General features: G+C 45.0%; 1 protein-coding gene and 1 pseudogene across 2 annotated transcripts in view; both read left to right on the top strand.

The window, feature by feature from the left end:
* Positions 1-16575, top strand: part of CDKL2 (cyclin dependent kinase like 2) — a 510980-nt gene that overhangs the window by 404571 nt on the left and 89834 nt on the right. The gene's annotated exons all lie outside the window — the stretch shown is intronic.
* LOC138515689 (jupiter microtubule associated homolog 1 pseudogene) lies at positions 12928-13400 on the top strand (annotated as a pseudogene).

Raw genomic sequence — 16575 nt, 5'->3', positions numbered from 1 at the left:
CAGGAGAGGGGACAGAGAAGAAGATGTCAGTGAAGATATGTTTGAAAGATGCGCTGACGTAGGTGCCTGCGATAGGTAGGCCGGGGTTGCTGGTTAGAATGTCTGTTTTGAGTTTTTTCTTTCCAGACTTTATAAGGGAGGGAGGATAGGTGATAGTGTATCAGTAAGAGAAGATATGGGTGTTGGTAAATGCCATGGGGCAGCTGAAGATAGTAGGAAGAAAGAAGAGGAGTTACAATGCATAGTTCGAGCACAACCTCATCAGGCGGCCAAGTAGGCGAAGCACATAGGACAGCAAGTGCACTTGTGATACTTTAGTACTGCCGATGGGTCCCAATATGTTAAAAGCACACACACCAGGCTTCGATTTTCAAAAAAGACACAATAATGCAGTGCAATAAAGGTGTGCTAAGATGTTAAAAGCACATACACCAGGCTTCTATTTTGAAAAAAGACACAGCAATGCAATGCAATAAAGGGGTACCAAGATGTTAAAAGCACACACACCAGGCTTCGATTTTCAAAAAAGACAATGCAATGCAATAAAGGCTGCCAAGATATTAAAAGCACAAACAGCAGGCTTCGATTTTCGAAAAAGACACAGCAGTGCAATGCAATAAAGGGGTGCCAAGATGTTAAAAGCATTCACACCAGGCTTCGATTTTCCAAAAAGACACTGCAATTCAATAAATGGGTGCCAAGATGTTAAAAGCACACACACAGCAGGCTTCGATTTAGGTGGGAATAGGTGAGGTAGTGGAATGAGAGTGATGTAGACACACCTTGGTTTTGTAGATGTTATGTTTATAGAGGAAGGTCATTATAACGTCCAGCTGTTACTCACAGGTACCAAGCAGGGTGCAAGGAGTTGCAGTGACCGAGTTTGAGGGGGTACTAGCTGCTTCTCTGGAGACAGTTCCATACTTCATTGCAGGTTGCAATGGGGCACCTTCTTTGCCCACACAGGCACAGACAGAGGCCTTAGATGTGGGCCTTTGTGCTGGGGCTGGCTTCCTTGCTTGCCAGCTTCCTATTGGTCAGGAAAAAAGGTGCACCCAGCCAATCAGGTGCAGCATGACAACATTGCCAAGGTTACCTCCGAAGGCACTCTGGTGCCGAGCAGGGCAGGCATCTTGGTATGGAGTGAATGCCCACGGCCTCGATGTATGCAGCTTTGTAAATTCAGCGCTGCTCCAGCGCAATGCTGCACAAAGAGTGGAAGTACTCACTGTGGGCTCTGCTCGCTGTGGATGAATAAACTCCCAAGTGGGAATTAAAAAGCATATATGGCTCTTTTATCGTTGCTGCACATTTTACAGAGGGAGACAGTGGCTGGATACCCTCGCGCCTCAGTGCGGGCTGGTGAATGGAAGGGGCTCACTGCTGGCAGGGTCTGATGTGGGCCTTTGTGCTGGGGCCAGCTTCCTCTCCTGCCGGTTTCCTATTGGGCAGGAAAAAAGATGTGTCCATCCGATCAGGCGCAGAGCAACAACGTTGGCAAGGTTAGCTCCGGAGGCACTCTGGTGCTGAGCTGAGCAGCCATCTTGGCCAGGAGTGAATGTCCACGGCCTTATTGTATGCAGCTTTTTGAATTCAGCACCGGTCAAGCACAACGCTGCACAATGAGTGGAAGTACTCACTGTGGGCTCCGCTCGCCATGGATGAATAAACTCCCAAGTGGGAATTAAACCATTTATGGCTCTGTTATGCCTCACGAGCCCCCCATCATTGCTGCACGTTTTGCAGATGAAGATAGTGGCTAGATGCCCTCGCCCCTCAGTGCGGGCTCCTCTTCACTTCTCCTCACTCCATGGGTTTCGCAAAACTGCACTTGCCTGGATCCCCTCCTACCTAGAAGCATGCTCCTTTAAGATGTCCTTTAACTCTCAAACAACTGACCCCACCCCTGTCCCACTCATCATCCCCGAAGGAACAGTCCTTGGACCTCTGCTCTTCAGCCTCTATACCTCTGCCCTCAGAAGACTTATCTCACACTTTGGTTTACACTATCACCTCTTTGCTGATGACACTCTAATATTGTTCTCATGTCCCTCCTTAATCCCAGAAATTGTGAAACAGATTACCAACTATCACACTGCAATCCATCCCAATATGGCTCTCCACTGCTTCATGCTGAGCTCTTAAAGATTTGAAGTGATCTTCCTGGCTTCCATTGACATCCTTCTCCTCCCTTCGCCTATCTTCCATCTGCTTGAACTTCATGCTCCCTCACCCAAGACTCGAAATCTTGCGGTCCTCTTTGATAGTGAACTCAGACTGCAACAATTCATCACTGCTGCTCGTATTAACCTGCTCAACATTTGCAAAAATGTGTCCAATTCTTACTCACCACTCTAGAAAACCCCATGCTCAGGAAATTCGACTACTGCTCAGCCTACATCTTGGCCTTCCTCTCTACACCTTCCTCCCTTTAGACAAATCCCTCACCTTTGCTACCTGCATTCTGTACAACCTACCCAGACCCGCCATCACTTCGGCCTACTGACACCATGTTGAGTGGCACTCCATGAACAACCGCTCGCTTTTCAAGTTTATTTTCCTAGTCTACAAAGCTCACAATGGTCTTGTGCCTCAGTGTCTGTCTAATTGGATCTCTAACTACTCACCATCTCGTTCCCTCTGCTACGTCTTACTGTCCCATGCATCCTCTCACTTCTGCCCTTTCTCCTTTCTCAACCAACTCCATTAGAACCTGCTGGTCATCACAATAAAAAAACAGCCTAGCTGTGGATCTCTTCAAGGCTCAGCTTACATTTCACTTACTTGCCAAAGAGGTAGCTCCCCTCCCCTCTCCCCAACTTCCCTACCTGACCTAGCACTCCTTTTTAGTTTTAAGCACTTCTATGCCCTATGTTAAAGTTACCTTTGTAAGTCACATTCTTCTTAGGTATTTTTGTTGCTTTATTTTGTTTTGTCCTTGGTCTAAATCCCACTTTTTTCACACCATCATGAAGTGGCTCAACACTCTCGTTCTCACTGTCTGCTTTTGTACATGCACCCATCTAGGGAATGCCTCTACAATCTGCAAATTGTTATTGTAAGTAATCCATGTTCTTCAAATAAATACAATTAAAAATACAAAATACAAATACACCGCTGCTGAGCATTCACCCTAACCACCTGACCCCCAACACATAAACATGCGTACTTTGTAAAAAAGACCACCACAGTCACAATAAGGGGCGCCTCTCACGCTCATGGTCACCTAAGTAACATTGCAGCTGTACATGCCAACTCCCCTTCGGCCAGGGACACCCCTGATTTTAAAGAATCCAAGTTGAAATGTCACTACTTTTTGTGCTTTTCTCCTCTAAAGTAGCCCTCATTGCAAAATTGGTCAACTGGAAAATATCCCACATTGTAAGTAATCTCCCTCTTCAGTGTCCCTATATATATATATATATATATATATATATATATATATATATAAACACACACGCCTCACCCCACCCAGCCACTGTTGCCCGATGCTCCAAAATGTTAACAAAAATAGAAAAAGAAGAAATCCTTCAGAATCTAGCCTGCCACAGAGGAACTGAGTCCTGCAAAGCCTGCTCAGCTTCTGTGTAAATGGGACAAAGCCTTCATCTTGATTTCAGCGAAGTTGTAGATGTGCCTGGATGGGCCCACACATGGGCTTCCACAGTGAGTGACAGGGAGGGGGTTCTAGTCTGCAGAGGCCTGTTCATACTGCCCAGTGACAATGTATGCATTTAAATGTATAGATTTTGTGCCCCTGGATGGTAATGTTGGCACCACTGCTCCCCATACACCTTTGGTCTGTTACAATCCACAGCATCTTATCACAACTCCAATTTACCGAGGGAGTAAGGGTCCATATCTTATTAGAGTTTGTCCTCGGTTTAATTCTGTACAAATGCTTCCCTTATGCCCTGGTGAATTACTTGATGAACAGCCTGATGATACAAAAAGAGTTTAATAGCATTCTGAGTGGCACCCATGGATATTACACTTATAGTGATTATAGAAATGGTGGTTGGACTGTTAGTGGTACTTACTTTTGGACATAGTTGAAAACCACACATAAAAAGATTTAATATTCAAGTATTAATTATTATAAGACTACAAACGAAGGGGGTCATTCAGAGTTGTGCCGTTTTTCTTATGCCTCTTTGTGCAGATTTATTTTTTAAACTCTTTCTATTAATTAACAGTGGTCTCAACAGCTACAGCAGGTTCATTCCCATAATATAACCAAGTCATCTACCAGATTCATATCGTACATACATTATTACATGGATGTTTCGTCATCAGAAAGCATTTCACACAGATACATGCGGAAGGGACCCCAAATGTCCTTTGGTCGACTTGCCCCGGGCTGGGTCAAAAGACACACATGCAAAACATCACCAGATTCAGAAACATAGATCTAAAGTCACATGAATACAGATACATCATTCCACCTATACTTTACACTGTCTCAAATATGTTCAAACACATTAACCCAGTTGCAAAAAACACACATTCCACTTTATTTGAAAGCACACATAAATATGATAGGCCGCTTTTGCACCCTCTCCATCACCACACCCAATGCATATTCCTCTTGTATTCCCCCTGCAGTTCTCTCTAAATCTGTGAGTTGAAATATGCAGCTGACTTTCTAAAAAAGTACAACTTGGGAGCACAAAAAAGCGATGTCTCCTTGCCATTTTTCACTCTGCATTATCTAAGTGAAGACCTCATAGCCAGTATTAACAGCAAGACCCCGACCACGGCTTCTTGTCGTGTGTGGCAGAGGCTGACTGGAAAATCAAGGTGGACTACTGTCTGACTGTAAGCCAGATCACCATAAGGTGGTGAGGGGAAATGAATGGTCATGGTCTGATGGGCAATTAAAGAGTGTGAGAGGCAAGCGATTTGGTGACTGAACAATGTGGCAAGGGAAGGAGGTGCGTGCAAGGTAAGAGAAGGGGAATGAGATAATAGTTAAAGGATGCAGCAAAAGGAGGAATGAGGCCTGAAAGTTAATTGTAAGAAACAGGGACCTTGAGAATGTGGTGCAAGGGAAGAACACCAGAGCATGATGGGTAAGGAAAATGGGGTAAATGAGACAGAAGTACAAATCTGGAATGGTAGGTCAGCAGGATGACTGTTACTTAGATTTATGTCGGACCTGCATGCCACTACAGCCGATCGTGGGACTGCCTTGATCCCCTTTCTTTTTTCTGAATAAGTGATGCATACTTTTTGAACATATATTTCAAATACTACTCTTATATTTTTTCAGGTTGCTTTTATCATGTGACTTGGTGCATTGGAAGTACACACAATTGTACAGACTAAGATGATGATTATAGTACATTTTCATTATGATTGTAATCTGTTTGTCTGATGTCTTTGCCACAGGATACAGAAGATTAATAGGCTTCCCCATTATGATATGGTATGATATGGTATTTGTAACGCGCCTATACACAAGTGTTTTGGAAACTAGATTGATTTAACAGTATACTAGTTTAGCCCTTAAATACAACTTTACAGAAAACATCGTTTTTGTTTCTAATATTGAAGCTAGAGCAGGAGAAGATAATGTCCCCCCTGCTTTTTGAATTGGAAACATCATACATTATGTGACCCTGAGCAAATCACTTTTCGTCACTCTGCCTTATTTTCCTTAACTATCTGTAGAGAAAGCTTCACTCATATGGGTTTATACTCTATAGTGTTACTCTTTATTATTGTTAAATTTTAACAATTTATGTTAAGCATACTGGTCAGGAGACAGGATGACAATTGGGGATTTTTTGTTGTGGGAGTGGGTGCACAGGGTGCAGGTATCGGTTTTGTGTTGTGAGTTGGGGGGGCAGGAAGCCAGGTATGGTCTTCTGCCATAGCAGCTCATGTTTGACTCTGAGAGCAAACCCAGACCCCCTAGTACAGCAATGGATCTGCTCTACCAATGAATTCTCTACCTTCGCTACCTCTGTACCTTCTAAAAATAAAGATGGGATGGGGGAAGATGTAGCCTGTGGTCAAATTACAAACTGTAACGGATTGAAAACTGGGCTACAATCTCTGTTTTTCAATTCCACCAGTTTTTTTAACCTGGTGAAATAAAGTTACTATGTTTGGTAAGTGATTGAATTTCCAGTGATCCTGGTCTAAGAGAAACCACAAACGTAAGTGAACAATATGTTGAATGCAAGGACAGTTAATGTCCACTATATTTACTTGAGAATGTGTGGGGTGGGGAGAGGTTGGTGTTGAATTTACTTGTTCTGGAAGTTGGGGCAGCTGTGGGCGTGGCCCATTGCACTATGGCCCAGAAAAATAAATTAGACCCCCAGGCCAACTAGAGTGTTTTAAAATGCACCCTGGTAGATGTTCCACATTCCCTTATTGGCCAGCCCATCAGCCAATACACCATCATTAAATTTTTTTATTTTGTACTGACGGTAAATATTCATGTTTTCCAGACTCAAGTTCAACATATTATCACATTACCTCATAGTGCAATACAGTGCAGCAGAGCAAATCAAATCACAACCCCACACATCATGTGCTAGACACCACAACAAATACAACTTCCAATACCAAGCTTACTGTTTAACTCCTACTACGCATGCAAAGTGGAGTTCAGTGGTGTGGGAAGGTTTTACCATCCCCCCTTATTAATTAATATCTAATATCTGCCCCTCAATTACACAATTACAGCAAGATCATCAAGGCGCAACTGTGACGAAAATTGTTGCATCTTTTCAGTTCTGCCAATTAAATTGGAAGCATGATGACACGGAGCAACTCCGGTTTGATCCCTGGCTTTGTGCTTAGAAACCTCTGCGTATTAGGCGTGTTCTAAATAACCTATCATATCATTCAAGCAACTTCGATTTCTGATTATAACTTGAATTTCAATTGGAATACAGCACCGGGTCATTTGGCCCCTGCCATTCTTTCAACGTTTACCAGTGAGGAGCCAGCCCCCCAAAAAGGAGGAAGAGCAGCAAGTTCATCATGAGCAGAAGGAACAGAGGGCCTAGAGTAAGCCACAAAGACAATGTCCTTGAGCAAGAAAATACCAATAATATATGAATCTTTTTTTTTTATAAAGCTGCTTAATAATAAGCGCAGGAGGGATTCAAACATGTATTGCTCCGAGTTGTTTTGCTTACAAGTCGAACGCGTTACCCCTGAGCTATCTCCAAGGTTCTGCAATCTTAGGCTCTCCAGATGTGTTGGACTACAGCTCGAATCAGCCCTCGCCTGCATATTCTATGGCAAGGGAACATGGGAATCTTAGTCTAAAGCATCTGGAGAGCCACAGTTGGCAGACCCCTGGTAGTCGAAGTCCATACCTGTTGTTTCTGGCATACGGCTACAGTTTATGTATAACCTGCATTGAAAATCTCTTTCCCTTAGTTTAAAACATGAGCTTTGGGATTTATTGGGCTATTGTTGTTATGGCAACACGTGTCATGTCATTATGTCCCTTTCTGCTTAATGCATGCTAATTCTGTTATTGATACTCTAAGGGTTTGCACATCCCTTCTAGCTGAGTATTTTTTTCATGTCTTTGACACTGGTGTTTAGAATTTGAACGCTCGAATGTAGACTACACATGGCCCTCTCCCTGCTCCCACTTGCGAGGCTAAGAACCTCAGGGTCATCTTTGACTCCATGCTTTCCTTTTCTCCCCACATATCTGACGTCTCAAAAAAGTCTCCTTCTCACTGTCTCCAGAGCTCTGGTTCTTTCTAGGCTGGACTATTGCAACAGCCTCTTTCTAAATCTGCTGGCAACCACTCTCTGTCCTCTGCAGCTCATCCAGAACAGGGCTGCAAAACTTGTCCTTGGCCTCAAGCCCTGGGATCATATCTCTCCATCCCTGAAATCTCTTCATTGGCTCCCAGTGGCTGCAATGATTACATTCAAGACCCTTTGCTTTGTCCACAAGGCTTTTTGGGGCTTGGGTCCACAATACCGTCAACTCTCCCTCTGTAAATACATTCCTACTCGAGCTCTTCGCTTCTTCACCTCCAACTCCCTCAGTGTCAGTCGCTTCTCCAAGAAACGTGTTGGGGGTAGATTCCTTTCCTCGGCTGCGGCCTCCCTCTGGAACAGCCTCCCTGCGTCTCTGAAATTTGAGGAGTTACCTGGTTACCTTCTGATTTCGGGCCCAGATTCCTGCCCCCAGCCACTCACCCGCACAGTCTCCTGGCAACCCCTGCACTTGGGTCTGTATCTGCAACTCTACAGTCCCCTTCCAGCACTTATCACACACCTGTTGTCTACACCTTATTCTTGCACTTTCCACCTGCTGGCCGCACTACCTGTCATTGTTCCATCACTTGTTCAGCACTTTCCACTCCCCCCTGCCCTCTTCCCTGCACTTGCACCTTTTCAATGTCACTGGGCCTAGTAAGATAGTTGTTTTGTCCTCCCTTGTTTCCCCTCCCTTGCCTTGTCGCCAGTGGCGGCTGCTATCTTAGGGCGGGGGGGGGCGCCGCCCACCCAGAAAGCAGAGCAGACAAAGAGCAGAAGCAGTATAAAGATTTAAAGATTCAGAAGAATCTCTTATGAATCTTCTTGCATTTAACAGCGCGGGCCGCGGGGGCGCTGTGGCAACAATACACTATTACATTGTTGTCCATATTAAAACATCTATGGGCGTCGGGCTGGCTGCCACAGCGGGGTGCGTCACATTTTACGCTGCTTTTTCACTATAGTAGAGTGCGTGGACTCGTAGCTCCACGCACTCTACGTAAACCATTCAATTAGTCAGCTGGCGGGGCGCTTAAGGGGTGGCTCCGCCAGTATCAAATGTACGCAAACAGCGCACTGAAGAGTCCCTCCCTACAGTAATGTCATTGGCTGTTTGCCAGCCAATGACAAACCTTACATCGGCTGGCAAACAGCCAATGACATTACTGTATTGGTCAACGCTGTTCTCCCACTTCCGTTCCTCGTGGGACGGGCTGGGCACGGGGGGCGAGGAGGATATGGGACCCCGAGGCGCCAGTGCCCCCTACCCCTGCGTCAAGGAGCTGTGGGATGATGAGGGCTACCAGGGCTCAGAGACTGCTCAGAGCGGGCCCGCATGCCGGCGGCAGCGAGACCTGGTGGCTGTGGCGTAGGGGTGAAGGTGGGCCACAGGAAGGGGGCTGTGGCAGCCTCTCAAGCTCTTTGCCTATTCGCAGATCACATCGCTGGTGCGGAGAGGCCAAAGACCGACAACCACTGGAACTACGAGAAGGGGCACAGCTTTAAGGTAAGGGCCGGAGCTGGGTGCATGGGCGCCATAGCTGGCAAGGCATGTTATTATGCTGTGCTACTTACTGTGCTGCTGAGCTGCTGCTGAATTCTCCGTTTCCACTGAGACGTTTAATTGACGCGCACCCTTCTAGAAGGCCTGTCACTCACAACTTTAAAAAGTTGAGAGGCACGCATTTTATCAACTGTTGCTAGCTTACAGTAAGAAAGGGGGCACTGAAATGCGTGTCAGCGATTTGAGGGGGTGGAGGTGCCTTTAGTTGTCACATACCCCTACTAATATGTCAATTTTGTTTAGATTTGCATTCCAGGGAAGAGCCTGGAGGTGCGCTTTAGACGCTTCCCGTGTTCGAGTTTTCTCTTGTTGTTCGAGTGTTCTCTAGTACTACAGTTGAACAGTGTCCTCTGCGGAGGGCATTTCCCAACCTTATTTACCTTCGGCTGCTGATGATATGGAGATTAATTTAGGCGCGCGCGTTGTATTTTTTTTTTTTTTGCATCACAACGCTGCTCCTGCGTGGTAGATAGTAGAGCCCTTTGGGGCAGGGAATGTGTGCATTTGGGGGTCCTCCCATGCCTCCCATATACTCTCGCGGGTGATTTCAACATCCAATAAGCGTAGTTTCTTTTACTCAAACTCTATTGGCCAGATAAATTGGGAGACTTCAAAACACGAGACACCATTGCTGCCTGCCCCTGCTTTTAGGGCAGATTTCAACCCACGATAGTAAGAATATTCAGTTAATTGAGTGATGGTATTCCGGGTAATTTGCGGCAGAAACAGAGCTTGTGTAGGGCCATAGCTTTGATCTGAGCGGGCATCCCGGCCAGGAACAAGGGAAAAACAACGGGGCTTACTGCACACCTGCAAGATTCTCACCTGTTTTTAATTTGATAGCTTTTAAAAGCAGAGACCCCCTCTTTCTACGAAGTCTGCATGTTTGGAGATCACTTGATGTAAACACAGACACATTGACCCTTCTGTCCAAGATCACACTGTTTGCTCAGTTTGTGTAGCGGGATTAGAATTTAGTCCTGATTTCACAGCCCACAACTGCTAGACCGCACATATTACAGCTTTTTTAAATATTGTGTGTCTTGATTTTCAGCAAACCTTTCACTCGAAACAGGAAAGAGTTAACTTCACAGTATGACAATAAGTTAGAAACAGGAATGACGGTTTTTAAGTTCAATTCACCATTTTCAGACATTGTTGCTTCTTTATAATAAAATCGCACAGCCTAGCCGTATTGCTGTCCCCTTAATTGTTAATACAATCTGACCAAAGGACTATTTGCCAAAAATGCATCTTTCTTGCAAAACTCCCAAAGTGGGCCTACCTCAGTACCATAGTACCAGCTATTCTCAATACAAGCTGCTGTAAAATACACCATAACACTTGCACACGTAAGAATAATGTACCACCATTAGTATGTAAAACCTAATGCTTTGTCATATTTTCGGTGCACATTTTGGAGGCCATTTCCCCAAAAATGTCCCGGGGGGAGAACCCCCCACAACTCTATTGGGTGGTGTGGGCTCGCGCAGTGTGCGCGCTCGCTCAAACATTCCCCTTGGGAAATGTACGCCCCACCAGCTTTCAAACTCACCAGCCTCCACTGCTCGTCGCGCTCTGAAACACTTGTGTATGGGCGTGAAATGAATAAAATATCATATCATAGCTTCAAATCAATGTGTTATGCAAGGTGCACACGTGTAACTCATGCTCTGGCAGCAATGGTTTAGACAAGTTTAGACAGGGTGTGGAATGCGGGGCAATGGGTGGCAAGGGCCACTTGCATTGCACTCAGGGTGGAACCTGCCGTTCCAGACACAGTAAAGCTGTTTCCAGACCTCTTGCTGAATGCTGATGAGGATGCATGTTTGCATACTGAACAAAAATGGCTTAACAATGTTTGTGGAATTGCAATGTTTACTGTATGTGTGCTATGTATAACAAGTAGAACTACCATACTGTTTTCTTTCTCTGCCTGTTACATTTTTCATTCTGTATGTCATGTAACCTGTAACTAACTAAGAAGCCTAAGGGCGCTTGAATCTGTATGTCAAACCTCTTACATATTCCTGTAACAGTGCTTCGATGCCCCTGGGCTGCAAGTTGCGCGATACAAATGCAATTAAATTAATAAATAAAGATTGATGATTGTGCCAAACAATGACTGCGAGCATGTAACTATCACACAGGGTCTTCGGAGGTGTGTTTCAGTCTTCAAAGTAGTAGGAAACAACGTTGCCAGTATCTAAAGTTGTCCACTGGCAGGTGTGAAGCAATCAACAAGTTTCAGCTTTTAAGCCCACATCATATTGCATTCTGGCACTTCAGTCTATATGCATAAACTGCATAGAAGTGCAACAAGTCTCCTGGTAGCTTCTTTTTGCAAAGTAGAAGTCCCTCTAGTAGCTTATAAGCAGTGAGTGCTAGGTGTCCCATTGCAATTCATTGATGCTTGTATTTGCCAGTTGATAGCTGGGTGCACGACCGCTTTCTATTGGCATAACCAACAATGTGCAGTTTGTTAATAGTGTTTTGGCAATGTCTATTGGGAATCACAATGGTGCATTTATACATAATAATTTGCCAGCTCGGTGCAAAAATAGTTACTTAGTGCCAGTTTAAAGTACATGCCATAGATCTTGCTCTGGTGCTCTGAGTTATTAATCCACAGGTTTGGGCCTCTAGGCACCTGCTCAAACGAGTGCCTCCTGTTGTTTGTACACAACCAACCCATCTCAGTTGGGCTATTGAAGCCAGTTATACCATGTGGCTTTTCACAGCACCAGTTTCCTTCCATGGTTCAACACAACAACATGGCAAAGTGATACACTGTTGTTCTGTGGTTGGCACCAGGTGATCGTGCCCCTCTACGTCAGCCTTAAGATGGCGTCTGAGATAAGCAGTACCCTGGAAACGTATAGGTAAGGGCTAAAACCTGAGGAAGCTACCTAATTTAGTTAGCCACTATGAATCCTTCCAAGAGACGGTCATCCTGATGTCTGGACGGTCTTTCAACAAGGGGCTGCTTTTGTGCTCGCTCACCCTCTCGGATACGCATTTTCCCTGATTTCACAGTCACAGAAACAGAAGGTCTCAACGCCATGGGGTTAATGAAGGCTAATGACGATGAACCGCAAGGCGGTTCCACTTTGTTTTTCTTTGTGGCGCACATTCTTAAACCACTTGTGCTGGAAGCCGCACCCGCTTGCCGCTGCGAACACTTATGGTTTTGGTGTCAAGGTCAAGAGATTAGCTGCTGTCAAACAGAATGCCTATCTGTGGGCTCATTTGGGAGCAGAGCCCTGATGCAAGGTGCTGCTTTGCAGCTATTGTTACACAATAAGTCTTCTTTCGTGGCGACCTCCCTAGACAACACCGTACATACATTTTCTTTTAGGTTTTTTTTAAACAATTTTATTGATTTATTAACAACAGTGTAACTTACAAACTCACATATGCGTTCACATATGTTCAATAGAGTGAGCGAAGGGTGGCGGTTTGAACAGTCCAATAAGGGCATGCGACGACAGTCTATGTAAGTGCTGGCTGTGCGCATTTCCTTTACTGCTGCCACCGGTTTAGTCTGAAAAGCTGATTGCAGAAGTCTTATCCAATCACTTACTGCTTCTACAGACTTTGCTGTCTAAGCTCTTACTCTGCAGTCTCACTCCGTGGCACTATGACTACCACCACCACATTTTCCGGCATGGACCCCAGCGGAAGGAATAGCTCAAGGGTTTCCCAGCCTCCCGGAGGAGCATCCAACCTCTCCTTTGGGAACAGCGAGCAGCCTAATCAACCTGTAAGAAAGCAGAAGATGGCATCCAACATCTTCGGCCCACCAGATGACCTCCCCAACAAACCCGGGTTAAAGGGCAACAGTATTTCCGGTGATTCAGAGCCTTCCGTACTGCAGAGGAGACCGCTTCCGGGTGGAGAGTGTGGTGTCGCGAAAGCGCACACAAGGGACTCCAAGGAGTATGCAAATGTTCAAACAGATGATGTAGCACCACTGGACGGTGATGCCCCTTCTGACCCTGCTCCTGCAGACTCTGCTCCCGAAGTCCCAGCACCAGTACCAAGCAGAAGAAAGCCTCCTGGTGGCCAGTCCACACTTGTGCTTGGTTAAATCTTTGTGTCTTCGTCTGTCTTTTTTTTCCATGTGTCTGAACTGATCTTGCACCTGGACTACATCTCAATTTCTTTTTAAGATGCACTTTGTGTACCCATGTCCTTTCTTTGAGTTTCTACATATTGCAGCAATCGCAGAAGAATGAATGGCTAAGTTTGCTCCACCAGGACCTGACTGTATGATCTGCAGGTTACACACAGATCTCGCCAATAGGTGTTGAACCCACCGAGCTATCTATTCATGCAGAACTGCAGCACTCCGTTGCATTTCTGCTTCATTCAAATCACCTCATGCACATTTGCAAGACACGTAAATCTGTTACGCTCCATAACATGAAGCATCAGAACTAAGGGTGGTAACAGGGTTTGGGTAAAACCCCCAGCATAGTTCCATTCATTCGGCTTACAGTGATTTTAGCACTAGACAAAGTGGCTCCCTTCATTTCGCTTGAAGCCTAGCTCGTTGATGCTCTTGGACTACATAGACGCCTCCTAGGTTTTCCGGTTTGGTCTGATAGAACTGAGGGCCTGCTGCACAATTGATGAGACTGGATTACTTTTGTTGTCAGCACATCAGAACTTTGCGCATTGCAGCAGCAGTATAGGAATGCTGACATGCACAGGGTAGTCTAGTATACTCTGCTGATATGCTATTCTGCATGCACTTTACTCTGAAAGCCCATTTCAAAGTATAAAAGTGTCAAATGCTTCCCATTCTGTAATGAAATCTATTATCCAATGTCATTTACAATTAGACACTGGTGGAGCAGTTAGAGGTACGGTGCCCATTGAATGCACCCTGTGGCACAGCCTCACCCAAACCCAATACAGCAAGCAAGTAACTATTCAGCCTCCAAACCTGGAACCACATCCCTCCACAAAACCATGCTCCTGAAAGACTGAATGCCAAACACCCTTGATCACAACCTCAAAGCACATGGCATGCATGCATGAACCCAATAGGCTCAACACACTTACTCGCGTTTGATACCAAACATACCCACCGCTGGGTATGCCAAATCTGGGCCTCACTGGACACTGCTTCTCCAAAAACAACCAGAAATGCATGCTCACACAGAGCCCATGTTATGCCATTTTGCACATGGCAACATTGCAGCAACAGTTTCCTCGTGCTCCTCTCCCTACACCCAGTGCACTCTTACTCCAACCAAACCCATCTTTTGCAGGTCCATTAGCTCCAAGTGGCCATGAAAGCAGCAGAGTTTATCATAACATGACATTTTACTTATTTTATTATGACTTTTTTCTATGACAGGACTGATTGACCCCCTGAATGTTAGAATCCAGTTAGGTTGTTAGGACATCCACAATAAATATGGATAAGAACAAACAATATGTAATGGATTTCAGTACTGTTTTTTAAATATTTGTGGTCATTCTGAAATCTGGACTCAATTTTATTATCGCGTGGGTCAACGGGCCTAGCCCTAACACATCACCTTTTATTTCTTAGAAATACCCCGAATATATACTATCAAAGGCTCTTTTTAGAGTCACATTATTCTCTTGGAACACAAATTGCAAAATTAGTCTCTTGCACCTAAAGTTATCAAAACATGTCCTTGAGCTAATACCCACTGGTTTGATTTCCCAACCCGCCCACTGTAACAATCGCTAAGGAGAAATCCCTTTAAGTGTACTTGTTATGTTGTTATGTTATTAGAGCTTAGTATAGAGCAGCTATCACCCAAAGGTATCTTGGTGCTGTAGGCGGAAAACACCCTACAGAGTCGAGAATGAGGACAGAAGGAAATAACTAGAAGTAGAAAGAAAAGGCAACTTAACTATTGAGGAAAGAGAAAAGTCTTTAAAGACTTACAAAACTTAAAATAATCATCAATGAGCCTCATGGCCAAACAAAGGAGTTCCAGAGTAAGGGGCCTACCACAGAGAAAGCTCGACCCCAATAGTTAATTTCTTGATCTGCCGTACAGAGAGAATATGGAGGCCAGACAAGCGAAGATCTCTGTTAGGTACATACAGAACATGCTTCTCACACAGAGGTACAGGGCCCCTTGGCCATGTAGCACCCGATATTTCAGGCAGCGGGCCTTAAACTTGACTGTGCCCTCAACTGGGAGCCAGTGAAGTGCATGTTGGGGAAGACCAGCCGCCAACCATGCTGCAGAGTTTTGTACAGCCAGCAGTCTTTTTAGGTGATATTTAGGATGGGCCAGTAAAGTGGCATTACAGTAATCCAAAATACCCATGACAATAGATGACACTACAGGACCTCTCAAGTGAGGGTGTGGGGGGGTACAAAAAGGCATCCATTTTGTTTGAAGTACTTAGCTTGATAAAACCTGAGCTACATCTGGTGTTGCTTAGTGTATGCAGGCCTGCCACACTATCCATGTTAGGCTACAGTTTATCTCTGTTGGAGGCTTCCTGTCTTCACTAGTTGGAGACCTTTCCATTTGCTTCCATTCAAGGGTAGGACTACTTTGAAAATGACCTGCCCTGCATTTACATGAGGGACTGCCACAAAATGGGATTGGCAATGGTCCAAACACCTATAGCATGTAAGTTAGCGACACAGAAGCATTTTGTTGCCCTAATTTCCAACTTTTACATATGTAAAAAATAGAGACTTGCCCTGAGAGCAATGACCTCTGGAGGGCTCAATAGGCACACAGCCTTAATTGAGGCTGCATGTGCTACCACTGTAGATAAACATCTAACAAACCCCTAAAAAAAACCTTAGAGATGTCTGTGCCTAACTCATTATGTAGACACCTGGGATCTGAAGAGTGATTTATGCACCCCCTGTGAGTTGACCCAAAGTGTCTCTATCCCATTGAGTGATTGATGGACTGATTATTGCCATAGCTCCTACCTCTATTCTAAAGTCCAGTAGGGAATTGTAAATTAAACTTCCTGTGTATGAAACACACACATGAAGCATCAGTAATCAAACTACTTCGGATTTGATTTTGCTTTTTACTCCTGGAACTCTGCTTTAGAGTGATGTGCAAAATAAATATATAACCTTAGCCGTACCAACATACTATACGCTGCTCCAGTCCCATTGAGCCGGGGGAGTGGTTGCTGGAAGGCTCCTGTTGTCCATGGTGAGGGCTGCGCTGGATGTCCTGAGGTGGTATGGTCCATGCCGCCTTAGTTCTAAGGGCAAAGTTTTGCTGGGAAGCTCC

The sequence above is a fragment of the Ambystoma mexicanum genome, chromosome 6q (genome assembly GCF_040938575.1).
Source record: "Ambystoma mexicanum isolate Mex_15411 chromosome 6q, UKY_AmexF1_1, whole genome shotgun sequence".
Classification (NCBI taxonomy): domain Eukaryota; kingdom Metazoa; phylum Chordata; class Amphibia; order Caudata; family Ambystomatidae; genus Ambystoma; species Ambystoma mexicanum.
This window is presented reverse-complemented; position numbering and strand designations above follow the sequence as displayed.